Source organism: Euleptes europaea, chromosome 4 (assembly GCF_029931775.1).
Source record: "Euleptes europaea isolate rEulEur1 chromosome 4, rEulEur1.hap1, whole genome shotgun sequence".
NCBI lineage: Eukaryota > Metazoa > Chordata > Lepidosauria > Squamata > Sphaerodactylidae > Euleptes > Euleptes europaea.
This window is the reverse complement of record NC_079315.1, coordinates 74,450,464-74,468,666: the sequence shown is the minus strand read 5'-3', so window position 1 is coordinate 74,468,666 and position 18,203 is coordinate 74,450,464.

Here is an 18,203-nt window from a genome sequence, read left to right as displayed (position 1 = left end):
AATCACATTAGAAGATGAGCAGGAATATGAACCTGAGATAGTATGGCTGACATTGGTGGGTCCAGAGATGGTGTTCCTTTTGCATATCCCACCTAATCCAATCAAGCCTGCTATTCACATTTACATACTGTTCCTCTACTTAAAGACCAATGGATTCACATTCTAGCTGTATCTGAAGAAGTGAGCTGTGGCTCACGAAAGCTCATACCCTACCATAAAATATTTTTGTTAGTCTTTAAGGTGCTACTGGACTCTTGCCCTTTTTGACTACTGCAAACAGACTAACACGGCTACCCACTATGTATTATCTTGTTTGCAGAGCATTGTTTTTGAATGTGCAGGAGGGCCTTTGTAATAAAGGGTGCAGGGTTGTAGTAAGTGGAATTAGTCAGGAAGGTGCTTTCTTATAAGGAATAATTTTATTGCACTGTTGTCTGCATGTTGTAGTTTATTGCACTGCTTCCTGTATTTGTTATATTGTTTGTATTGCATTGATTTAGAATTATTGTAATCCAGTTGCTGCATGGTTTACAACATGTCTCATACTGCTTTCTGTATCCCATAGTTTATTCTGATTTTGCAATCCAGTTAAGTCTCAGTGAGAAAGGCAGATTATAACTACAGTAAATGAATAAGTAAACAGTATGGCCACAAATAGATGAAAATATTTCATTTTCGTAGGAAAAACTCGTTGTGTTGCAAGAGAAACTAGTGCAAAAACAAAGACACAAAGATGGATTTCTCGCAAGGAGAAAAAGAAATTAAACTGGGTGCATTTGAATCAAATCAGACATCTTACTCTTTTCACTTCATCCCTAGAATACTTATCAGGGCAGGGACCAAATCAAACTGTTACAGTGGTGGCTTATGACTGGATCCCTTGTGATACAAACCTTGGGCCCTGAATTACAAGGAAGGTTTTGCCATGGGTCAGATGAGGACACATTCCCAACAGTCATAAAGCAACTGTAGAAATTTACTCCTGAAGCATCATGGGGCCCAATGTGGATTTGGAATGGGCGGGGGGATGTAGAAGGGGCTTTAGCCTCTCTTTGGGCTTTTCTGCATGGGGTTTTTACATCCGTTCTGACTCCATACTGCTTTGGTTTATCCCCAGATTTCCCCACACATTTTTGTGCCTTTCGTTTTCACTTCTCTCTCCCCCCACCCAATTTTTTTTATGTTTCTTTTTAGACTACTTTGGCCCTGATCTTTTTCTGGAAATTAATTCTGCGTTGACTTTTTCCTCGTCTGTAATGTTTCTGTTGCTTTTCCTTGTCCCACCGACTCCCACCCTCCTCCACCCCACTGTTTCATGACTGGACTGTTGTGGTCAAACTACTTCCTCTCCCCTCTCACCCTGAGAACTAGAAATTTCTAGGGGAAAAAACACTAAAATATTGCCACATCACTAGACATTATAACAATAGGCTCTCTGAATTCTCAACTTTCATTCCCTTCCCCCCCCCAAAAAAAACCCAGTAAATCTCCAGCCCTTTCCCTTGCAGATATAAGGGAAAAGGCATACCTCCACGAGGGAAGGAACTAGAAACTAACTTTTTAAAAAAGGAAAGCCGGGAATTCAGAGAACCTGCTAAGCCATTTGTTACAATGCTCCAATGACATATCAATCTTTTAGAGCCTTTTAAAGGGGGGGCTGCTGTGATGCCACCAATAACACCACTGATGATGACAACACCCTCCCCTGAAAATCCTTATTATTGAAGGCACATGCGGGAGAAAATAGATGGGCAGTCCATCACTGAGCTCTGGGGCCAAAAGAGCCCAGGAAGCACACAAGTGGCCATGCCAGCGTCTGGACTGAATGCGCTGGCGCCTGGGCCAATTGCGCCACCGAGAGAGGCAGGGACGCCGACGTTGAGGCGCTCACACTGGCCTTCCTGCGCTGACGCAGTAGCGCAACCTTGGGATGCTGGCTCAGCTTCCCAATGGCGTCCCAGTGGCGCAAATCCCACACCGTTGTCCCAGGGGGGTGTTCCCAGGGTGTTCTGGGGGCAGAGCTGCCTCCAACAACAGCATTGCTGCACCAGGTTTTTCCTGGCGCAGCCTTGCTGTTTTCAATGGAAAAAAATGCCCCATTTTCAGGAAAAAAAATTAAAAGCCTTTTTAAAGCCTTTTGGCAGCCAGGGACCAGCTTTGCAGGCACCGCAGCCACACCTTCCCTGGCCACCAAAAGGCTCAGGAATGAGTTGTGACTCTACCAGTGTAAAAAAGCACAAGGAAGGCAGACATGTGGTAGAACTGTCCCCAAACCAATTCCAATGCTTGTGGGTTGATCCCCAAGAAAATTAGGAGTAAATTGAGCTTGCAGAAAAGCCTTTTGTGCCATTTTTCTGACAAGAATGGCCCTGGTAGAAGATTATTTGCCCCACTGGAAGGCTGATGACTGCAGTGTAGGCTCTCTAATGAAGCAAGAAGTGCCCCATGGCTGTTTCAGGTCAGGGAAATGGTATAAGAAAATGGCTGCAGTGAATGTGAGACAGTCTGAAGAACCCTGACTAGGGGTGTGTCCCTTACCCAGCTCATGGCAAAACATCTTTTATAGTGTGAGACTGGGATAAAAAGACATCCCTCATATTGGATTGTGCTCATTGTGCTCGAGGAAAGGTAGGATTAATCCACACTGTTTCCTTAGCAGAAATTCTCACCTAAACTATTATTAATCCTGGGGTGGGGAGATCAGTTATAATATGGATACATGTATTTTTCCATATTAGGCTTATATGTATTGGGGAGAGTAGGGTCGCCAATTCTGTATTGGGGAATACCTAGAGATTTGGGGAACTGGTTTTTGTAGTCTGGAGATCAGCTGAAATTCTGGGAGATCTCCAGGCCCAGCTGGAGGTTAGTAACCCTAGGAAATAGACCATTTCAAATCAATGACCCATGCCTTATCCACATTACTAATTGGTCTTCCAGCTGCTTTCGGACATTTTAAATACAATCTCACAGATTCCAGTGTAATGTTTTCCTTAGAAATACAAGTAAAAGTAATTTTGCAAAAGGTGTGTTGATAGATCGAAGGAGTGCTTTGGTTTTTGTTGTTATTGTGAATGCAAAATAGCATCTAGGGGTTATGTGCACCGAACACACATAAAGATTAAAAATAAAATCCATGTGCCCAAGAGCATTCAGCCTTCAGAATATATGCAGGACCACATCAATACTTTAATTGAATAATGGTCTAGAAACAATTTTGCTTTTGTTAAACAGGAAGTTAGATCCCAAATCTTATAGAAATGAAAGAGTGAGAGGTCACAATTCTACAGCTTAATTCCACTTAAAGGTCCACTTTAAATCTTCCCGGTTTAAGAGCCTCAGGAAAGGCAGGACGGTAAACAAATTAATATTAATATTTGACTTAGAGGGCCATTCATATTATTTTAAAGCGTGTAGTTCACTTCTGTTGACTTTAATGAAACGCACCCTAGGCTTACAAGCCTGACAAAATTAGATAGTGTTGTTTTGTCATTTAAACAAATGGAGAGCTTTCCTGTCAGGTTGGTTTTACCTGACTTTCCACAGCTGTCTCTAGTACACGTTCCACTCTGCATTTACTGTTTATCTCTGGCGCCAGTAACAATTGTATTTGTTGCCTTGAACAGTGGACTTCACACACAGCAGTCATATTAAATGCTCTTTGCCCTGTTCTCTCCTGGATAGTTAGCACCATCTGTATACTTGCATAGCTGGGTCCCCTATTCCGTACAATTTATTAAGGAGAAAAAGGTGGAAAGCCTAGAATGGAACCTCAGAGACAATTTCACACATCTGTTTCTCTGGGTGTTCTTTCATTCTTTTTCATTTATAATTAATGAAAAATAATGGTGCTGACACAAGTTAATTACTATGAAAAATTACAGTTTATGCTATTCATTATAATAATGGCAAATTACTTGAGATTTTCAAACACTATTCCTAACCAATTAGAAGAGTTTATAAAGAGTTCGCCTACAATATTTGGGTATGTGTGAGTTCCCAATCTGGGAAGTAAAAGGAACACCCAATATATTTCATTAGCAGACATAGACGTACTAGCCAATGATATTAATCACAAAGTTCTTCATCTGAAGGGAAAAATGGAGAGAAAATTGGGCATATGTTGGCAGAGCAGAGAGGTCTGAACAATGTACAACGATACCCTTTATATAGCTAAACATTCTCATAATAGATTTCAAAGAAACGTTAAAATCTACTTTGCTTGGTAACAATTTAGTTTAACTAATTGAAAATAGTGTCTTGTCTTTAGTTTCCCCCCAATCAAATTAGTGATTGTAAAATAAGCAATTAATATTCTCCTAATTAGCACATGCAAATTAGGAAAATGTTTCTTCTACAACTTCTTTTTTTGTGAAGCCATAAATTGCAAAAGTAAATGGAATATTCTTCAGGTAATTAAGGATAACTTATGGATGAAACATACTAATGATGTCTAATGTGGGTAAGCAAATGAACTTGCTGAAAAACCATCAACTGGCATCCTTTTTGTTTTGCAAAAGCCTCCGTCTACAAACAATGAAGGGCAATTTTCCTTTATGCTTCATCACAGTGTTAAAAGATGCAACATTAGTGTGCATAATTTCATGCAATACTAATTTTCTGTCTATCTAAATAACTGCAGATAGCATGTGTATATTTAAGCAACATAAAACCAATGAAAAAGACATCCCATGGCTCTGATCCAACCAATGCAATTGTCGTGCTTGGAAATAGCTTCACACGTGCATCAGACTTAGTGCGCAAAAACCAGCAGCAGCAACTGACAAAACAGCACCGCTCGGTCAATGCTTTTGTTGTATTCTCTTTCTCTCAGTAGTACATTGGTTCTCTGAAAAGCTTTGTTTTAGGGAGAATTCTGGACCTTTAGTTTGAAAATACTGTGAGCTGCACACTCATGTATTTTCACAGACAATATAGATGACACCTTGGCCAACCTCTGTCATTCTAGTATTTTGTGAGAAGTTTTCTCCAGATCCAATTAGTGATGTGTATTTTTTTAAAAAATTGAAATATAATTGCTTTGTCTGGCTTTCCGGTATGAATAATCACAGTGCAATCCTAAGAAAAGTTATACCCTTCTAAATACACTGAAATCAATGAACTTAGAGGGGCATAATCCTGCTTAATGCTTTGCATTGAGCCTTTGGGAGAAGATTAATTTGGAGGCTGAAAGTTAAACCCATGCCATAGCCCGGCCACTGCTGCTTAGGACATCACCTCCAGTGGTGGCTGGAGATTTCGCACTATTACAACTGATCTCCAGCCGATAGAGATCAGTTCACCTGGAGAAAATGGCCACTTCGGCAATTGGACTCTACTGGCCACTCTCCAAACCCCTCCCTCCTCAGGATCCACCCCAAAATCTCCAGGTATTTCCCAACCCAGAGCTGGCAACCCTAACACTGTTTCAAGGCACAGCTGAATGTGGCATTCTGCAGGAGTGGGGGTATGGGTTAAAATGGTCCACCCACAGAGACATATGGATCTGACTGGATCCTAAACCCAATTGACTTCAATGGACTGTGCCTTACAGTGATAAAATTAGAAGTGATGTCAGCTTGGCTTTACATCTGAGATGGACTGTAAAGCCTCTTCACGGGCAGATAGAAATGTGCACCCCAGGCAGAAGCGTTTGGGCAAACTTCCGCGGTAAATTTTTGTGCCTCCATGAGCACAGCAATATGTATGCAGCCTTCTGGCTCTCTCATTCAAGGTGCTTTTGCTTAGCAGTCTAAGTGATGACACACACAATGACATCCACAAGAACTCTCAAAAATATCTGTTACAACTGTAGGTGACAGATTTGGTAAACTCGCAGCTTAGGTTTCATTTCAACCCAGCAGGAGGAGAGAAAACCGTCCTTCCATTTCACTGATGCATTTCCCCCTCTTTCTCTGCTTTAGAACTGATTACTTTATAATGCGTTCTAATTTCACAGGCTTTTCACTCAAGCTAACCATTGTATTTGCTTGCTGGCTTGTTTGTTTAGAATATTTCTGTGCCACCTCTTCAGAGCCCTGCTGAAGACGGCTTACAATTGAAAACCATAGTACCAAACCACAAGTCAATAAAAAAACCACAGTACCAAACAACAAGCCATTTTAAAAAGCCACAATCTTTCTGTCTTCCTTACTGAAGATAGACTGTGTTCTCTTCTCTCTCCTCCATTCAGCTGAGATCATTCTTGTCCTCCATGGCTTTTCAGACATAATTACTCAGAACTCAGAGCTATACATGTTACTTTGCCCAGATGCACTTGTAAGAATTTTAATTTCCACTGCTAAAGCAATCTTGTCATAGATCTACATAGATACCTCGTACATCTTCTCCATAATAAGGTCACCTAAAAGCTCACCCTGTACTCCTGAAATTATGTGTAGGGAGTGTGTCATAATTCCATTAGCATTTATATTACTGTGATTTTTATCAACATTTATTATGTGTATCTAAACCTCTTAGCTGTGGCACAGGACAACATATGTGTAGTTCAACAGAAAACAGTAATCTTACAGACTGACCCACGACATCAGCGGAAGAACCTAGATTTATGCTATTCCACTGAAACAAATGCAGACTGGATGTTCTTTAAAACACAATGGCTTCATAGTTCCTGGGTTTAAATTAGGCCTGCAAAATATTTCATATTTTATTTTCACGGTAGGAAATTTTAATCACATTTCTCTGCTTTTGCATAATAGTTTGCAGGTGTTTATTGAAGGCTTGTTTTGTCATGCAACTCATTCTCTTATAATCTATTTCTAAATATAGTAATGTTAAATCATAATTGTGCCTTTCCAGTTACCTGTGGCTCTGAATGTCACTGACATAATTAATTGTGTGTACAAATAATAGCATTAATAAGCTGAAGTAACCAATTGATCCTCCCCAAAGAAAACATTTTGCTTTCCAAGTTATGTAGTAAAGCCCATTGGTTTCATTACTTATGGAGTAACAGAGAGATAGAGAGCAGCAGAAACCATTCCTAGAGGTTTACCATGGCAGTGTTTGCTAGCAGAGCCTAGCACTTTTCCCTTCCCCTCTGTTGCTTACTTTCTCTGTCTGTTTACTCAGACCTCTGCAAGATCCTGGATTAGGCTGCTTTGTCATAGATCTCGTCCCCTCCTTGTACTAAAACTAAGTCTAAACATCTTTAATTGGAATGCATGAATTGTCCTCTATCCCCCTGTTCCACTTGCTGGCTCTCTTATGTCTCTTGTTGAATTTCTGGTTGCAAGCTCAGGGAACTTTATTCCTGTACTCTGTAATGTAAAAAGGTAAAGGTAAAGGTCACCTGTGCAAGCACCGGATCATTCCTGACCCATGGGGTGATGTCACATCACAACATTTTTTAGGCAGACTTTGTTTACGGTGTGGTTTGCCAGTGCCTTCCCCAGTCATCTTCCCTTTACCCCCAGCAACCTGGGTACTCATTTTACTGACCTCGGAAGGATGGAAGGCTGAGTCAACCTTGAGCCGGCTACCTGAAAACAACTTCCGTTGGGATTGAACTCAGGTTGTGAGCAAAGCTTTGGACTGCAATACTGCAGCTTACCACTCTGCACCACGGGGTTCCTACTCTGTAATGTACATGCACGTTAAAGAAACGATGTCCTTAAATCATGATGATCAAAACCTCAGAATACCAATAAGTGTCCAGAAACCATACAAAATCTTCAGAGAAGGACTTATCTAATATAACAAATGGTCTAACTTGTTTACAAGGACTTGAATATATGTAATGTGAAGACAGGAAGCTGCACAATGTTATTAGGCTACTTAGAAGTCTTGTAAATCATGTTAATTTCATCTAAGAGAATAATTTAGCAATTGCATTTCCTTTTAAAATCAAAAAAGTTAACGATGCTCCCCCATGGTGCTCTTCAGTTAATAAATGGGAGCTGTTAAGTAGTTAAAAAGATCCCTTTCAGGCAAAATTTGTGTTAGCAAAGGAAATGGGAAGCTGAGGGTCTGATTTAAAAAGCAACAACACTATGCTGAGGTTCATGTAATAGTAAGTATATATGTAGTCCCCCCTCCAAGAACCTTTCAGGCCTCATATCAGCAAAACACTCTGCCTAAAACCTGTAAAGTCATAATGATAACAATTTAAGAATTTTTTTTAAAAATCACACAATTTACCTAGCAGAGGTAAGATTATTCACACATACATATTCAATGACACATAGTCAAACTGAGGTTCAAAATTAATTTGTACAATGAGGGAAGTCACTTGCTAAACATGAACACCCCCCTCCTGTTTAATTATTGCTTATTTTAAACTCAGAATCTGTAATTATATCAAGAGCACTAAGTGTAACCATGTGGTTTTGACTTTTTAAGCAAACTAATGGATTTTGGTTGCCATTTGATTTGATCATTCTGGCTCTTTTTTATTGGTTTGTTCTGATGTAGGTTTCCTGCATCATATTAATTGGTTACATTGGAACAGATCAATTAACTTAAGAAAACTCTGTGTAGTGTTGATTCAATCATACAAGTATAATTTAATACAAATGGTGGTTTATACATTGATTTTGCCAACTGCTCTATAGAATCAGTGTCACTAAAGAAGTCAGCCAAGCTGAACTAACAATATTAACATTTCTGCAGTGTATCTCTCGATATAATGAACAGTAAATGATATAATGACCAACAAGATTTATGTTAGATCAAACATTGTAGTTAGAGTCACTCTGTACAAGTCCAGCTTAAGATGCTGCCAAGTAACCCAGTAATTTGGGATGCATAATAGGCATGCTATTTGGATTTCAAGGAAAGTATATAGACATATATTTAGGCTATAACAATATTTCAGCTGAGGATGTGCTTGGCTTTTTACATTAGTGCTGCTAGTTGAATTTTAATGGGTGCTCTAGAGGAGCTTAAATGGTGTAAAATCAATGTATTTCATAAACTTGCTTTGCTAATTAGGAGGCTCTTTCAGCTTATGAAGATAGAAATGTTTCCTAGTCTCAGATTCTCAGATAGGCTTCTGCAGTATAATATAGTTGCATTTTTCAGACTAATATCCCTACAAATAATCCTACTGAAGAGGCAATAGGATTACCACAACTAGAGAGAGGATATGAAATGACATAGACTTGCACCCTGCACTTTACTGAGTTTTGGTAGATGGTTTCACTCAAGTTTTTTTATGTCCAGTGATCATAATGACATACAGGAAGGAATTTTCTCTTAGCGAAGATTGGCTAATGACCACTGAGCTTTTCACCTCCCTCCTATGTCTTGTGTCTTATCTCATTTGAGTTATTTTTGAAGTATTTGCTCTTCAGGCATCTCAAGTCTGGTCACATTTCTTCTGTGTGTTTTTTTTCCTCTTATACCACAATATAATAGGAATTAGATAGGCTGGTGGGTTAGTCAGTTGGGTGGGTGGTCAAGGAATAGAACTAGAAGGCTTCCCAACATCATGGTCTGGTTCAGATGCTTATCTGGAATGATAATACTGTTTCTCTGGGGAAGGAATTGTTAGGCATACACTATCATTTATGTTCACAAGAGCACACATGCCCAAACCTATACATATAGATGTAATATACATATACTTCTCCATCTTTTCATTTTTTTAAGGATTGCTGTATCCAGACTGCTGTTCATATTCATCTTGAGCTAGTTTGAAAATGTTATCTTACAAGCATTAGCTAGTTTTAAGATGTTACCTTACAAGTATGACGAAGGAGGCATGTCCTCATAATCCACCACAGGAACAGGACCTTTGGCTCATGAGAACATCTGAAATGGGTCTGTGCTTGTACGGGCTTATTCTATATTCATTTGGAACATAAGTATACAACACAAACAGCCCATTCCTGAAGGGGGGCAGTTAGGCAGCGGCTGGGAGCAGCGCAGCCGTGCCACCTTCTCCAAGGCTTCCCAGCCGCTGTGAAGGGGAAAAGAACAGTTTAAAATAAATAAAAACAAAAAGCAGGGGAAATGCCCCTTTCAACAAAGCGAGACTGCACCACCACAAAAAGGTGGTGCAGCCATACCGTAGCTCAAGGGGGCATTCCTGGGGCAAATGGGGTTGGGAAGCTGCCCAAAAGCAGCTCTGCCCTGGGAATGCCCTGGGAATGATTTCCCCATGCCAGTGCAGGTGTTCTCCGAGGGGGGGCATTTTTCGAGATAGAGTCACCAAATTCACAGTGTAGCTTCATGAGACTCTCCTTCTGTGAACCCCAAAGTTTGGTAAAGTTTGGGACAGGGGGTCTGATTTTATAGGGTCCAGAAGGGGTCACTCCCTCCTCCATAGAGAAGCATTGTAAACTTTACCCTACTACTCTATGGATAGGGGGCAACTGCTTCCGGACCCCCTAAAATAGGACCCCTGTACTAAACTTTACCAAACTTTGGGGTTCATGCAAGGAGGATCTCATGAAGCTACGCTGCAAATTTAGTGACTCTCCTTTGAAAAATGCCCCCCCCCCCGGAGAATTCTAAAACTGCTTACTTTTCACAGTCTGTAATGCCTTCAGTGTTGATCCAGGTTTCGATACCAAACAACGTATGTCTGTTTAGATACCAGACAACAGATATTCAGCATGGTTGCCAAATGGAAAGCCCTATCAAGGTACAAATGTGTAAGTGTTGCTACACCTTTTAAAAAAAACTGGATGTGGTACAGATTTTATTGAATGACTGGCACAAAATAAGTTTTCAAGATGCTCCACTATGCTTTTACATCATATACTATCTACAAAGAGGACCTTTGTATACAAAGACATGACAAAAGCTTGATATAGATCTGCAAATGTTCTTGGGGAACTCCAAAACATGGTTTCTGGTGGGGAGAGTTCTTGGGATAACAACATTTAACAGTGCAATCCTATGTAGTTACTTCAGTCTAAGGCCATTGATTTCAATATGCCCCCCAGAGAGTACTGCACTCATCTAACACCCACTTACTGGTTTTCCCCTGCCGAAGAAGTGTCTGGCTATCCTGGTGGAATTCCCTCTCAAATGAGACCAGGGCCCTGCAGGATTTAATACAGTTCCGCAGGGCCTGTAAGACCGGACTGTTCCGCCAGGCCTATGGTTGAGGGCAGCAATGGTTTCTATCAAAGCTGGCCTCCCTCCCCTTCCTCTTTTTCCATCTGATCTTAATGGGGGACCCTGATTGCTTCCATAGGTTGGCTCTTGGTCCTTTGTGAAGATAGTTAAGTGCCATTGTTTTCAATTGTTTAAATTTTTAAATTATTTTAAATTGTTTTAGATTGATGCTAGCAATTTCAACTAGGATTAAACCTTTTGAATTTATTGTAAATGGTACTTGCTTGATGTAAACCACTCTGAGCCCGGCCTTGGCCAGGGATGGAGGGCAGTCTACAAATTCAAAAATAAACAAATATGCTTAGACTGCAGAAGCTTTGCATAATATTGTACTGTAATTACCACCGTCATCCCAGAATTTTCATCACTGGGTTTCATAAGAATGTGTTATGGATTGCAGCCATAATAAAACATGTATGTAGAAAATTATTAATGCACAGATAATCATACTATTAGCAATAGGAAAACCAACTTATATGAAATTATCAGTATACTTTATGTTCCAAACACCTATCAAATGAAAACAGATTGCTTATCAGAATTTGGTTGGTCATTTTTAGTAGTTCTCAAGTTGAATTCATGTTCATTTGTACATCTAGTTTCCATTGAATTATGCACAAAAAAGTAGACTTTTGCAAGAAAATTATTTGTGCCTATATTTTTACAAAAAAACCCAAGGAACCATCTGAAGGTCTTCTCAGCAGCCACATAAATTGTGACACTCCTTTCACCAAGACCTTCATCATTTTCTCCACACTATGGGCTTTCAAACAAATTTTAATCACCTATTTGTTTTGAAAAGTCTTCAGATATAATGTTATATCATTTCTGGATTTTATGTTTCCTATATTTTATTAGGGTTCAATTTTTAAAGAATTATATATTGTATGTGTTTTACTTTTGTAGGCCATCTTGAGTGTCTTTTAGTTACAGAAAGGTGGCATATAAATAATCCAATATACAAATAACAAACAGAAAAATACGACCTTTTAAGCACAAATTTAAATGCCAGCCTAAGTCCACTGAAGTTTACTGAATCAATGGGCTTAGGATGGTGTGACTCTATGTAGGATGGTACAATGAGAGTTTTGGTCTTTGACTGTCAGTCATTTTTGATCCATTGTAGAAGAGCATAATTTGGAAAACTGTTACTTTGTGTGAACTTTATGAAAAATGAATACCCTCATGACAAAATGTGGATGCTTACAGTCTTTTCAATCCTCCAATCGAAGTGAAGTCTCTGCTAATGAAAATAATGGACTCAGAGAATTATGTGCAAGGCTTGCTTTCACAATTTCCCATCTGAATTGCTTGTGTGAAATACTACAACAAGGAAGGTATGCCTTGTAGTGTTCAAGTGGCACTGATTAAAGCAGGTGATGATGTGCAGAGATAAATGCTTGGGTTTGGTCATATATCCAGATTAATTACTAACTGTTGTAATGAGGAACATGCACGGAGGCAATAGCTTTTGCAATGGTGTCAGCATCTCTTTTACAAACAGATTAATAGATTCACTCCATGACCCACACAGCCCCAGTTCTATCTTGGCAATGAGTTTGTTTTCAGATATGGTATGATACAAGTGATGATGCTTAGACACAGCCAATGTTACACCTTTTCTGTACCCACGATCAAAGGAGAGGGGAGCACACCCTGGGCTGGTATTAAAGTACCAATACCTTTAATGGCATAAAAAAGAAACCTTAAGTTATACAATAAAAGATTACATATGGCTCGAATAATGTTACAAGCATAAACAATATTCATCCCTGAGTTTTGTCATGTTGTACTTTTATGACACTCTGAAAGTATTTTGCCACTTTCTCAATTATGTTGGGAGAGTGATTAGTCAAGAGAAAAGACACCTTTGCAGGATCAGATAATCCAGTCTTGTTTACCAAGACAGGTGCTAACAATTTGGATCGAATTTCATCATAATAAGAGCAATAGAAAAGCATATGTGAAATTGTTTCAACACAGCTCTTCCCATAGGGGCAATTTCTTGCTGAGTGGGGTAGACTTTGAAATCTGTAGAAGAATGAAGATGGCATGACATTAAATCTCGCAAGGGAGAAGGCTCTGCGTTGCTGCGGAACTTACAGGAGGGAGAAATACGAGGATGGTTGGCCCCCTTCCAGGGACATCCTCATGTTAAGAGGAGAGCAAGTTTTAATTGCTGTTCTATTGATATTTTGGTGTTCAATCTCCAAAAATCTGTGTTTTATTATTTGGAAAGCCTCTGTGGCTGAGAGCATAAGGAACGAGTCGATAGACCAACTGATCTAATTTTCTCTTCAATATAAACTAACCAGTTAGAGGATTTGTAATCTACAAGCATTTGGTAAGTAAGGCTAGTAGGGCCAGAATTATAATGCAGCCACAAAACCACAACCAGTGTTTTATGATAGTGAGCCAAGCACTGGTTAAAAATAACCTATGGCCAGTTTCCAAACAGAGAGCTGATAGGGTACGTGGCTAGGCATGTCCAAGATTTTATGAAGGATCTTGGATTGGATGCATTCTAAGGAAGAATCGAAAGCACCGATCCATATTGGTATGCTGAAAAGTAACTTTGGTCTTATTTTGGCATTAAAAATCTTCAGAGCAGCAGGTACATATTGGGTCCCTCTGTTTTAATAGAATCAGATGATGGCTGAAAGGTTGCTTTTAATTATATTCATTGCCGACTTGCGATGAAAAGTCCAGGAACCATTATACTGAAAATGTATGCCTAAATACTTGAAATGTTTAACCTGTTCTAACCTGTTACCATTGATTACCCACCTATGAGGTTTCCAGGTTCTTGAAAAAAACAAGAACTTTAAATTTTTCATAGTTCAATTCAACTGACTGGAGCCCTGTTTGCTGGCCCGGGCGAGGGGAAGGGGCAAGTCCTGGTGCGAGCAGAGCTCACACACGGCACACAGCTTGCCCAAGTGTGCCTGGCTACGGCTTTGTATGGGCTCCGCAGGGCCTTTGGGCCCAGCCAATCAGCCCTGCCATTGGGGGCTCAAACAAGCCTATAAAGGCTCGTGCTGAGAAAGTGGGCGAGGATGCTGCAGATGGATGTGGGGAGGGAGTTTTTCCTCCAATCCGTCTGCTTTGTATTTTAAGGGCTTTGCCTTGCCTCCTGCCTGCAGTTGCCTTTGGCTTTGTCCCGGCCCTCCCTCCCGTTCTCATGTTCAATTTGTTGATGGTTTAGTCACAACTTAGGCAGTGTTGGCATGGGGCTGGTACAGTTTTGGGGAGGAAAGCGGCCTGCATGCCCCTTTCCCTGGTTTTGGGGATTCCAATAAGGGAATTGGGGGTAGGCTTAGGGATGGACACACCAAGCTTGGGGGCTGTCCAGGCAGCCTCATCCCAAATGGCAGGGAAACCACCAAGTGGCTCATGCCCCTGTGGAAATCCCAGTACAGCCATCCTAAGCTACTCCCAGTGGACTCGCTGGGGGTAGGAGGTGCACATCAGGCCGCATTGGGGTTGGCAGATGTCCCTGTACCAGCCCGCATGCTGCACCAATGCAGCTTTCAGCTGATGCCAATAAATAAATAAGTTGTGGCCATTTTTCTCCAGACCAATCTCTGCCTCATCATTGCGTTAGGCATTGTTGGTTTTGGGGTGCCGCCTGTTGCTTCTTTCCCCTCTTCTTTAGCCCTGGGCTGGCAATCATCTGTCCTTCAATAGCAGTTGTACTGTAAGATCTTTACTTCTAAAAATGGCTCTTCTGATATTCTACCTGTTTTTGCAGACCTGTCACATTACCTAGTTCATGTTCATTTATCTGTTCTTTCTTAAGAGCTCTGATGTTTTATGTCAAAAAGAACGTCGGATTTCCTATCAAGTGACAGCAGAGTTGCCTAGTAAAGTCTCTTTGACTGGCAGCTGTTACATGCATAGGATGAACCTGCTGTGACAGAATGCTTCACACTTGTTTACAGTTCTCCTGAAAGAATGCATGATATGCTTAAAGGGTCCCGCTGAGTAGCAGCAAGCCTTGAATTGAGCTAGCCTCTTAACTGGCATTAATTTAATGTTTAATTTAACACTCCCAGGTCTTACCATCAGCACTTTGTTTCTCTACAGTTTCACAAAATATGAGTAAAATGTTATACTTTAAATGTAATGTCTGCATTTCATCACTCTGTGTTGTTTACGTGTAGCATTTCTCAGCCTTTTTAATAGCGTCAAATGACACTATATTTTAATTCCATGTTCAGTTTTAGAAAAGGGGTGAGAGACATCAGTGTCTTTCCTGAAGAAATAAAAATGGAATGTTTAGGAGGGCAGAAGTCAAAATATTCAGTTACATCCATGTGTTAAATATTTCCTCTGAGATTCTACATTTTTCAGTGAAGTACTAGGAACAAAAAAAAAGTTTTGGGATTGTACAGATTTAATGCGAGATATCTGTAAGACTATATCTCTTTTCTTATGGGTGGCAATTTCAAAGTTAATCAAACAAACTTTTGTGTTTTGGAGTATGAGCATAATTATAAACTCAAAATCTTGTTAGAATGTCATCATTTCCATCAACAAACAATCATTTTAGATATGTTATCATTTGCTATTACTTACCAACTAGACTTGTTCCTAGCAATCCTCTAAGGATGAGTGCAATACAAATGATAATTAAATTTGCATAGGGCTGAATTGGCCATGTGAACAATATCATTAAAGAATTAAATTTGCATGCTAGAAGTATTATAGGAAAGATAAGTTTTTTATAGATATGGGAAGCCCAATCTTAAATGGGGAGCTGAATGCCCATGGGAGCCAGCATAACCCCTATGCTGGCATCTGTGTCACTTGCGGCACGCAAACTGGCATGTAGGGTGACTTATGCCACCCCCCTAGACTATGGTGGCAGTGTGGCTCTTGGAGGCTGGAGCAGCCTCCCGTCGGCATTTCCCTGGCATATCTCCCCACGCCAGCATCCTGGGGGACATTCTGGGGCATGCCTAGAGGAGGAGCTGCATTTAGGCAATTTCGTAACCCCTTTTGGGCTTAAAATGCTTCATTTTGCAGGTGTCAAGATACACCTGTAAAATTCATGGTGCATCCTCATGGAACTCTATGGAGAGTTCCATGGGGCTTAAAAAAAATCAAACCTCTTGTTTTTACCTTTTTTCAGCTTGCTGCAGTGGCAGCAAGCTGCTCTGGAGGTGGCGCAGTTACTCCAGTTACTATAGGATAAATGGAATAAGATTTTGTTAGGCCTTGTTCAGCATGATGGATTAAATGTTCAATTCCATAAAAAGAAGTAAATGTAGATTGCAAATATTCAAATGGCACATTATGTGGGTGTGAAGAACGGCTCTTGGGGCAGATCTGGAAAATGCTTCTGTAAACCTTAATTCTAGTTTTGCATCATCTCTAGAGAGAAAACCAACTCCATTTCTATGGATGCTAACCACATTTCATAGCAATCCTTTATCCAAATACCTGTTTATGGTTTACTCCTGTTTGCATAACATTCTAATTACATTCAATGGAAATATTGTCATCAAAATTGATGGCTGCTTTTGCATTGATGGCACTTAAACGACGTTAAAATGCTGTAAAAAAACCAATCAAACTAAAAAATGCAAAGAAAATAGGCAGGACAAAATAACAGGTCTTCTGACCATGCATGAAAATGAATAAAAAATACACATTATATATCCCTCTCAGTTTCCTATATCAATGTCAAAAAGGATCATGTCTTTAGTGTCCAATAGCACTATGACTACAGTGCAAGTGAATAAATCTTTGCATTTGCAAACCTAGTTATCACAAGAACAACGGATATATTACTGAAAGCCATCAAATGAAAATATCTGTTATGATTTGGATTGTTTTAATGATATAGCTGTCTAACAAATGTTAAAGATGAAGTCTGATCTCAGGAATGGGGAACCTTTTGCCTCTAGATAAAATGTATATTAATCATGAATAACCAATGAAACAATGCTATCTTCCTTGTAATATGTCCTGTAGGGCATATAAAAAACACTGTAAGGTTTTGTTTCCTTCCCCTATAGACAAGTATCATTGTAATAGTTTATGCATTAGAGGGCAGAAGGAATGTCATTTTAAAAGATAATCTTTATTGCAGTTACTGGTTTCCATATTGTCAGGCTTCCTAATTTTTTTAAACTACTATTGATTTATCAATCTGATTTATAGCCCACCTTTTCCTGAATTATGATCAACAAATCAAACAATATCAGTTTGGTAACTGTCAATCTCATGAAGTCAGTGGAACCAGTTGGGTTTATACTTTTGTAGAATAGACAGTTTATGACCTTGTATTTCATATTACTTCTAGGCAGGTGCCCTGTATATCATGGCCTGGATAAAGAAGTCATAGCCGAAACTGCTGACCTCACTTCTCATCCCATTACAAATTCACAGTACTTGGCACTAGGAATACATTCTCAGCAAATACAAGAAAGAAAAAGTGTTGATGGGTCAGTTGCTCTCTGACCAGGCATTTTAAGTAGGAGAATAGCAAGTGATGAATAGCAACATTCCTGCCAGAATCATATGTATGTAAGCAACAGAAGAAGAAGAAGAAGAGCTGGTTTTTATACCCTGCTTTTCTCTAAGGAGTCTCAGACCAGCTTCCCTCCACCCCCACCCACCACAACAGGCACCTTATGAGGTAGGTGGGGCTGAGAGAGTTCTGAGAGAACTGTGACAGGCCCAAGGTCATCCAAGAGGCTTCAGGTGTAGGAGTGGGGAACTTAGATCTTGCAACTATTTTCACAAATATGCACATGCCAATGTTAACATGACATGAACATAGGAATCAACAAATCGTTATTTCTAGGTTAATCATAAACAATGAGTTTTTGTGTTTACTACTTTAGCTAGTTCATAAGAATATCTTTGTTACCTTATATTAATTTTAGGGGCACAAGAAAACAGGATATTCTGCTGTCCAGACCCCCGTGAAAATACTAAATGATATGTAAAAGCATGGGTGGATTTCTATGATGTTTAGCTTATGAATAATACAACATCAAGCAGGAAACCTAGGCCGAAGACATTGATCCAAATTGTAGTATACTCTGAAGACTGTCAATGTGTTTTCAGTTATGATGTGCTACAAATGGCTACTTCTTTTTCTT